The 10,248-nt window shown below is 43.8% G+C and overlaps 1 protein-coding gene across 1 annotated transcript in view; it reads right to left on the bottom strand.

Moving 5' to 3' along the window:
• The window catches only part of BCL9 (BCL9 transcription coactivator), an 83,992-nt gene that overhangs the window by 73,506 nt on the left and 238 nt on the right, over positions 1-10,248 (bottom strand). Inside the window, exon 2 of the mRNA XM_083805982.1 lies at positions 9,779-9,892. The gene's annotated coding sequence lies outside the window, so the exon portion shown is untranslated. The remainder of the gene's footprint in view (positions 1-9,778; positions 9,893-10,248) is intronic.

Here is a 10,248-nt window from a genome sequence, read left to right on the forward strand (position 1 = left end):
GCCCATAGCTAGACACACCACTCCAGATTTCTCACCAGCACTGACTAGATAGGAAGGATCACCTCCCTTGACCTGCTGGTGATGCTCTTCCTAATGCAGCCCAGGAGCTGTTGGCCTTCTTTGCTGCCAGAAAAATAGGACAACACTAGGTGATCTTTAAGGTCCCTTCCAACCCAAACCATTCTATGGCTGTGTGATAGCTGGCTCATGTTTAATGTGGTGTCCAAAAAGACCTTCAGATCCTTCACTGCAAAGCTGCTTTCCAGCCTTTTGGCCCCCTGCCCATACTGGTGGCTTGGGGTTATCCCTGTGCAGGGAGAGAGCCTGACGTTTCCCTTTGTTGAACTTCACAAGACTCCTGTTGGCCCATTTCTCCAGCCAGCTTTGGTCCCTTTGAATGGCAGCACAACCATTTCAAATAATCTGCCTTCTGCAGGCAGCTCTTCCTGATGCCAAGAAGTCAGAGGTTGGCTTAAATCTTGAAGGTACAAGGCATCATTACCTTGAAAACTTCAAGTACTCCTCTTGGTCATTTGAAGGTCTAACCAGCCTTAGAAGTATGTCTGAGAAGCACTTAGCTACTTGATCAGTATGAGATCACTATTTGACTCGAGAGGAAAAAGGATTAATCATGAGAGTTTAGGGTTGTTCTGTTTGTTTTTTAAACAAATAAAACCTTTACAGAATTGCCAAGCTTTCTACACAGTTTATACCTGTTTGAAAAGGCAGGAATTGACAGGGTGTTTTCAACAACCAAGACTATTTTTGTAATACTTCAGCTTCAAGGCCAGAAGATGTCTTTGCCTGGTAGCTTTCCAGCAGAGTGACAAAAATATAGAATTTTACCGAGCAGATCATCTTCCTCTAAATGGTTATGAGTTTTACAGCTAGAACTTGGATCTTCTACAATCTAGGAAGAAGTTTTGCTGTTAGGACTACTCTATGCTTCCCCAGTCTTTGGAAACTTTTCTTGATAACAGGCTTTAAACTTAGAATATTTCAACCTGTGAAGGCAAATCGTTCTTGATGAAGTTAGTTAGGGAAGGGGAAAATTTCATACCCAATCAGTAGTTACTGATAGTTCTCCAACAGGCTGCAGAGGTGCATCGAGCTAGATTTTTGTAGAGAGCTCTCCCAGAAATTGTATTATTGAATATTTTCATTAATGACAAGAATGAAGGAACAGAGACCGAGCTTATTAAACTTTTAGATGGCACCTTGCTGGGAGGGGCTGCAAATATGCTGGAAAACAGAATTAGTATTCAAAACAGCTTTGATTATCTGAGAAAGTCTGGGGAAAAAAATGTTATTCAAAAAAAGACAAGCAAAATTCTACAGTTGCTTAGGAAATATCAGCTATTCAAATGTAGTTGGGGTAAGACTAGCTACACAGGAGCTACGGTGCCAGCATTGGAATAAAGGATTTGTGCTTACCATGGAAGCAACCCAAAATAAGACAGACTTCTACTAGCTAAGCAGCCTCTACTACCACCGCATGCCTTCAAGAACAGGGCAAATGTCGGTCAGGAATGACAAATACAGCTAACCGTGCTGTTACGGGGATGGACAAGAAAGCATCCCAATGGATCCTACAGCCCTATTTTCTGAGCTTTCAGTGACACTGTATTTGACAAGAAGAGAAGTTTCACTGCTGGTTTTGGACTGAAGGGCATCCAAGCCATGTCCTACCATCACTGACAGATTGTCTCCACATCCCTTTTAAGATCTAGCCCTGTGTTGATAGGAGGTAAGAAGATAACCAAGAACTATTGCTATTGGAAGTCTCTTCCAGAATCTCTGATCACTAAAAGCCTCTCTCAAATTTTCCACCTAATTATACTCAAGATCAGCTTTTAACTTTTCTGTTTTATGCCTTTTACTTTTACTTTAATTAGCACTTCTCCCTCACACTTCCAACTTCCCCAGTCTCAAAATATTTCAGCACGCAACAATGCTATCAGGCTCAGGATTCATCTTGCGGGAGAACTGAATGAGACAAGTGCTTTTATAGTCTTGTGGCTGCTCTGCACAACACAGCTGCTTGCAGCACATCGTCCAACGGCCTGGATTCCCAGCCCAGCCCAAGGAGATTCCACCTGGTCCTGTTACAAGATGTCATCCCAGCTTCTGCAGAGGAGCACAGGCCATCTGGCAAACTCTGTGCCAACTGTTTCATATCTCTTCTGGATGCATATATCTCTTGTTCCTCAGATTTTCAATAGCCAGTAATTTTTTATCCTTTATAAACTGTAGGGTTTTCCTGACAGGGGAAGTACAATTATTATTTTTGTAGTACAGGCAGTGTAGGGGTACTCTGAGGATGTGCGTTCAAGGTACTAGCTTATTGCCCACTACAAATTGGTGATTAATCTACAGCAGAACAAAAACAATAAACAAGCATAGCTTATGGTCTGCAACAGCCTTAAAAGCTTCTGGAATCTCTGGTGTCTGAAGACCTTCTAAAAATTTGTATCCTTTCCCAATCTCCCCTCCACATCTCACGTTTTATTTTTCCACATGCAGATACAACTTTTTCTAAATCCACCCCCCTTCCTGTTGGGGACAGCTCATCCAAAGTGGTCAAGTCCCTGAACTGCTCTCTAACCATCTGCTCTATAAGAACATCAGAGTAAGATGTGATGCTCTGATTTCACAACCAGGATGCAAAGCTGCAGTGGAAGACTTGATCTCTAAAAGAGAAATTCCTCTCTGATAACTGTTTAATGCAATGGAACTGCAACAGGGATTAAGTTAGCCTAGAGTTTTCTCACGGCAAGTTGTTCTCAGAAAGCAAGTTGTTCTTTCCCCTCTACTCATGTAGACAGGTACGGAAGAATCCAGCTGGTTCATAGACAAAAAGGTGTGCCAGACCCAAAAGAAACCTACCACTAAGGGACTTAGTGAGATGACATTTTTTAAACCCCAAAGAAATTCTGACTTCAACCTGCTTCTCCCTGACTTTAATCCAGCTTTGTATGAACCAGAAAGAACATTCCAGATGTCCAGCTATGAGGGGTATCACTGTGAACGGGAGATCCTACCCCTGGGAAGACATAGTAACACCTCGGAGACCTTCCTATCCTGTTAGATACAAAATAAGTTGTCCATCTTACTGCCATTTGAGACTCATCTCTTACAAAGTTCGAGGAAACTAAACTAATCACCATTAGAAAACAAGGGTCAGTTAGTGATAATTAAGTAGCATGGGGATCTATTAAAAAAACTTCGGAAATCAATGTTTACACTATGTAGTTACAAATTAGCTGCAATGGGCATTGTTAAGGAACTGTTTTTATAAGACAAACACCGAATGTGTGCACATTAGAAGAGTTCTCCCATGATTAGAAATCACAGCACAACTCATTTTATCCCATCCCTAAATTAGGAACTTAATGCCTCATTTTATTAGCAGAAGGAAATTCTATTACATTCAAGCAATGTTAAGATAGAGAAATGCACTATTTTTTGCAGAGCTGCAAAAAAAAAACTGGTTGAAACAAAGCTACTCAGTAACAGTTCAATGCTTCAATGATTTAACAACTTGAATGAATTAACATCTATGGAGTCACAAACATCTAGGAATTCTCCAGTGACAGTGGTTTTCAGGAAGGAAAGGAGTAGAAGAAGCAATGGCAGTGAGAGCGGCAAGTGCTGGGACCTTAGGAGGAAGGGGAGCCCTCTGAACACACCGCTCTGTGCAGGAACACGCTGTTTGCTGTCGGTGAGCTAGCAGGCAATAAGTCCCACAGTCCACACTGTTAAGGATTGACCCCAAGCCAGAACCCTGAAGAGCTTTGCATTAATCACTGTCTGATCTCGAGCTATCGGTGCTGGTCTGCACAACGGCACCTCCTGGGAGAGCTTCTGAATATTACAGCTCCCCGGGCTTGAACACACATTCAGCTGCACTCACCTAATGGGCAATGCCAAGTACATACAAGCTGTCTACTCCCTCATAAACAGTGCTGTCTCAGACATCCAGTGCCGCCTCCTGTGTCCTCTGGAAAACCCACTGCACGGTCAGTTAGCAGAAAGCGCAGTATTTCTAGTTGTTTGCCTTTCTGGACTACAGCCACTCTAACCTGATCCATCTATCACCCGAGACCACCACCATGAAAGGCAGCAATTTACACCCTCCCGCTGCCCTCTGGAATTTGGGAAATGTGAATCTACTTCTCCACAGCACAGGGTGTCTGCAACGACCGCCTCACATGAGCAAGAAGCCTCCACAGAGCACACCTTGTCTGTGATTGCTGTCTCTTGCTGTCACATAAACCATTTGTGAAACAGAGGCAGTCCCAAGCTACAAAACCCCATGAAGTTTTTTTGCTCAACTTTCTGTTTACTTATCTCAACAAACCCACACAGATGAGATCAGTTTCTGCTAACACAGGTGTGACAACCCATTACAACTGAGCAGTGATGAAAGTGCAACAGATAGATGGACACTGCCCCCTTTCTGGTGGTATTTTGACGTGGCTTTCCACCAGCGTGGTAGGTAAAGGCACTGGGACTAGCTGCCATGAACATCAGCTTGTACTAAACTGTGGTCCACTAATATATCTACATATTTATTTGCACACCCACACATATATAAAGTCCATTGTTAGCAGATACATAGTCCTGCTCCCTTATAATGCTATAATGTCTTCCAGTAAAGACTTCCCAGCGATATGAAGATGGCTGCAGAGGACTTTCACATCAAGCTGACATGAGATGAAGTTACCTTCCTTCTGGAGGATGAGAGTTTTCCACCAGCATACGCTCCTCCATCTACCCTCACCTGTATTTCTGACCACGGAGGGAGGCAGAGATGGCTCACATTGCCTTCAGGCTCTAAATGGCTTTCTGTGTCTTTAAGCTATTTTCCTGCAGCGGGATCAGTTTTCTTCATGCCTCAAAGAAGTGGTATCTAAATCGTTTTAAACTGAAACAGGGACAGAATAAGCTGTGCAAATCATTTTCTAGTAGAACCTTAATTACATCCTGCAGTGTCTCGTCCTCAGCAAACCACTAGCAATAAAAGTCTGCATTTCATTTGAGAACCGACAGGGCTGGGTTTTTTTGTTTTGTTTTCCCCAATTGACATATACATAATCTAGCCTGGGACTTTGTTCCACAGCATTTTTGTCAAAGGCACTGGAGAGTGTGCCTGCAACTACTAAATCTTTCTCAGGTTCGCATTCAATTTGCAAGTTATACAACTCTAGCTAAAGAAAGAGACGTTCTGTTTGCAGGAAGGTGTTTGCCAGATCCCCACTGGCAATGGCAAAAAGTGATTTATGATCAGCTTTAGTTAACATGGCCTCTCAAACAGATCTTAAAAAGTCTTTACAGCCATGGCCTAACGCCAAGGCCTTTTCTATAGGAATATAGTCAATTTTAGTTTGTGTTGGTGCCATGCGATGCAACTGCAAAGGCAAATGGGTTCAATATTGAATGCATCCTTTTGATGAGGGGAAGAACCCAATACCTTCTGAATCTACCACATCTCCCCCCATGCCCCACCATTACAAACATGTACCTTTTCCAGTTTGTTTTTCATTCAAGAATGATTTAATCCCTCATCCATCCCTTGTGAAAAATAATAATAATAATAATAATAATAATGAAGTCCTAAATTCTTTCTACTCAAAGTAAGGTGGATTTCCTTGTTACCTTTTTAGGTGTACGAATAAAAAGGCTCAAATATATGCCTGACCCCACGTTTATAAGTGCACTTACACATACAGATCACACTAACCAGGTGCCTCCCTTCCTTTTGGGGGCTGCTGTAATCTGTTGCCATTGTGAAATATTCTTTATAATACTGTCATCACTGTCACAAGCACAGGCACCCCCTGGCACATACAAATTCAAGGGGTGAAACCACTGCAGCTCTTGCATCTGCTCTCAAGCAAGAGCTGTAGTTGGTTTACTGTTCCCAGTGCATACACAAGCCCTTAGATTGACCCCAGGCTTGAGCTGCAGATGCCTTGCTTTTTCTTGGATCCTGCATCATTTCCATTCCTAAAGCCTGGCCTCTCTTCACAGACCCTTGGGCTAGCTGAGGGCTGAGTTAATGACTCCCTTTGCTGGCAGATTCAGACAGGGTTTCACCAAGACTGAACTCTGGGTTCTCCTGCACTTGTTTTGCCCAATGCAGTTCAGTAGCTCCACAGCCCCTGCAGAACTTTTGAATCCCAGTTTAAGAGCCCAGCCTTTACTGGGTCTCACTCCACTACTACATTTCTCATGCAGCATGCTCCAGTTGCTCTAATGCTTTCATAATTAGCTTCCTTTGCTTAAAATAATTGAATATTCAGTAGCAAACATCCCCAAGCCAGGTACTGCAGATGTGACCAGATTTCCTGAACCCTACCAGCCACAGGGTGGAGTGTTACAGGACACAGTGTAGAGCCAAAGGGAAACAAGCTTCACGAGCAGTTCTCAAACAGGAAGCAGTCTTAACTCTCTAGAAGCTATGTGGCTTCTTATGGGAACGGCTGAGCTCAGCCCCAGAGGCCCTAGTAATGCCAATCTCAACTTCTGAACCTCGTCAGCCTCCCTCCTCCACTAAGCCCACATAACACTTCTGCCTGGCTAGTCCCACTGATGATCACAGGTAAAAGCTATAGGAAGAACCATACATTAGCTACTTCACATCTACTGGAAGCTTCATTTATAATGTCTGGATATTTCCCCTTTAACTAGCATCACCTTTGCTATCTGCACATGAACCTCCTTTAGTTCTCCATACTTCTGGAGAACTTCAATGCAGGTAGGATGGCCAGCCTTCACTCACGGTGTTGTCCTGGTCTTCTGAGCCCTTGCACTTAACAAAACTTCGCTCACAGCAAAGTTATTTTTATGGCACAGCATAAACTAGCGCGTAGCACAACCAGTTCCAGTCAGCTGCAGAAAGAATCTTGTAAAGGTACCTGGCCCAGATGCTGGGGCTCAAACATCCTCTTAGAGCACACCATCTTGACAACACAGGAGGAGAGGGGAGGGTAGATTAAAAAGCTCACACTCTCAGAGTCACAAGAGGTGGTAGTGACAGAACTTGTCTCAGCTAATGAGCTTTGGAAGCTGGTAACGCTCTGCCACCTCAAAAGCACTTTGACAGCAACTGGAATAGGACCGATAAAAAAACTCACTGTTTTTCAAGGAGTTTAGAAAATCTAGGACTTCCATTTAGCACAAAGGGATGAACTAAGAGAGAAAATCCTCCACCAACACCCCTGCACACACAGAGTAGCAAGTAGAAAAGCCAGACTATAGCTTTGAGAGAAACTCAAGATCGAGAAAGAGCGTTTTCTTTAGTTCAGTCTCATAACCAGCTTAGAGAACCAAACTCTTTCCCAAGCACCCTTCTTCTAACCTATGTTGAATATGTAAAGCAAGGACACCAGACTTACAGCCAAGTGATTTTCCACTCCAGGCACATGGAACACGATGAAAGTAAATTTGTGGGTGTTTGTGCTTGATTTGGCAGGGAAAAAAAATGAGGGAGGGACTGTGATTGAGGGAAGGTATCAAAGATCAGAGCCAGATGCTCCTTCACAGAGCTCTGGATTTGCAGGAAATTAAGAAGGTAGAGAAGGTGAGGCAAAAGGTGTGTTTGAAGTGAGAGTCAAGGGGTTCTGAAGCCTACAACCATCCAACGTGCTTGGGGGAAACTGCAGCACATGCCAAAACCACACCACAGTAGCCTGGGGTGCTTTCATTATACAAAGCCTGGGAGAGCAGAGACTGTAAATGTAGCTTCAAAAGGAGCTTCATCTTAAAGTCTTAGCTCTCAGGGCCTATTAAACATTTATGCTGACTACCACTCCTACTCTTTGCCTCAGAGAAAGCACCCGAAATAACCTTTGCTACAGAGCAAACTACAACAGTCCTACTGGCTGTGTAACAGACTAGCGGGGGGAGCTGTGAGAAACAACCAGAAAGAGTGTTGGAACAGCACGCTGATGTCTCTATCAGTGAGCCGGGGAAGAAGCAGGAAAGTCAGGTCTGGAACTTGAGGGAGACAGAAAACGATGCTAGAAATAATGTCTGGATTAGTTTTTGTATAAATAGCTAAAACTGAGTGAGACCATCGGAGGCAAATATACGTATTTCAGCATTTTTTGCTTTGTGCTACTTACTGAGGGTTCATACTTTTGGGCAAGGCTTAAGGCTAGCCTCCAATTTGGGATCTACAACTACTGTAGCTGTAGAAGGGCCAGTAGAGGAAAAGGAAGAAAGTAGATTCTATGCAGAAAGAAAAACAGAGGGACCTTAGCAGATAACTGAAAGAAGAATTAATTCCCTCATTTGCTCAAAAGCTCTTTGGCTGCACAGCACAAGTTTGGGATGAGACAGCCAGAAGTACCCAAGCTTTTCACTCTAAGAAGCTATTACTACCAATAGCAGATAATACAACATGCACTTATTCCCTTATACTTCACTCATACACTCACCCAGTTACCCAGCTGGAGCAACGCTTGGAGGACAACCCCAGCTGTACACTCAGAGGTTGTGCTGACACACAGGTGTCCGTGCAGCTGTTCAGAAAGTCCCTCAAAGTCATTTATTTCAATGGACACACATACGAACCACTAGTCTTTGCCCGCAAATAGGGACCTCTGTCCTCTAGTCATGCAACCGCCTGTTGATAATAGCATCTACTGGCCTTGCACAGATTTAGCCAATGCTTGGTGCCCAAGTTTATCAGCTCTTGGGGATCCAGCAGAACTACTAGTCTCCAGAATTCATTAGTTCCTTGGGGAACCTTCAATATTCTTCCTCAGCACATGCTTTTTCTCTTGGGTCTGCTTTCTGGTAGCTACTTCTCCACCCAAACCTACAGTTACCTATATAACCATTTCAGTCTCTCAAAAAAAAGGCCTTCATGCCCAGTTGGTGGCTTGTGTGGATAGTCACTCAGCCTTCACGCTATAGATACCAGCTTAATGTAAGTGCATCTTCTCCGTATTAATGAGGGGCTACAGCACCTCCTCCTGGAATCAAAGAACACCAAAATAAAACTGGACCAGGAAGGACGAAGGTTTAGCATTCACATTTTGATACACAGAGACAAAATGAAGATGGGACAGGCTTTCCCACATTCAACCTGGGAAGAAACATTAATCAAATGGCCTGGATTCATGTTAGGATAGCGTCTGCTTAGCCCAAAGCACTGTAACCTATATTAATTTGGCTGCTTATCAGCATGGTTATTACATCCAGCAGTGGATTAATGAGCCTGTCTCCTGAAGGCTGGATAAATATGACAGAGCTGACCGAAACATTAAGTGGGAGGTGGTTCCGAAGACTGTATTCTTAGAAACCATTCTGAATAGAGCAGGTCCTACACGTTACGTTGATGGCACTCAGTCCTATTGTTTCCCTCTTTTCTTTTAGTTCACATTCCCGAAGCTGCAGAAGAGTTTACACAAACCAATCTCAAATATTATTCCTAAACAGTAACAACTGTCTTAACTCTAAACAATCAAATTGAATAAGGCAGTGGCAACAGCATGGGCTTTTTTTTCCCCCCTCTTCCTCTTGGGTACTTCCCTGCAGCTCTTGTTGGCTCCTATAGGCATTCTACCATGCACAAAGGCAGCAACTGTTACTCTTTGGCCAGAACAAGCCTAGAGATACCAATAAGCATTAGTGAAGACCGCTGATAAAACCACCATCTCCAAATATACTCTGTGGTAAAACCCACCTCCACACTCTTCATCTGAGACCGTTTCCCCCTCCCCATCCGCCCCTGAAGTTGTAACAGGAGAAGGAGCCTCTTACTTACAGTCTGGGTGAAGTGTTTGATGAATTCAGGTGTCCAGAAGTTCCAGAAAACCCTCAGATTGACTGAGGTCTGCTACATACGCAACAGCTGCATAACGCTCATGAGACTCCTGAGCTGCAAATGAGTAAAGCTAACAGATTCAGAGAAAGTATCATAAACACACACAGCTCTTCCCTAGGCATTGATTATTTTTTCAGTAGATGGCTCTGTTTTACTCTAAGTAATGCAGTTGAAGTTCCTGCATGTGAGGAGAAACAGACACCAGGATGGCTGCCGTGCAACAGGCAGGTCTCACACTGGAGAAACCAGCGCCCTGACAATGGTCTCTCTGCCACATCAGTGCCCTTATTCCTGTGGGTTAAAGCTGCTGCCTGCAGCCGCGACATGACCCACAAGAGCCCCACAGAGGGTCACACGCATTGGAGGGCAGCCTCCAGTGACAACCAGCACCTTCACCGCTACTTTCAGGG

This window comes from Anser anser (assembly GCF_964211835.1).
Source record: "Anser anser genome assembly, chromosome: 1".
Classification (NCBI taxonomy): domain Eukaryota; kingdom Metazoa; phylum Chordata; class Aves; order Anseriformes; family Anatidae; genus Anser; species Anser anser.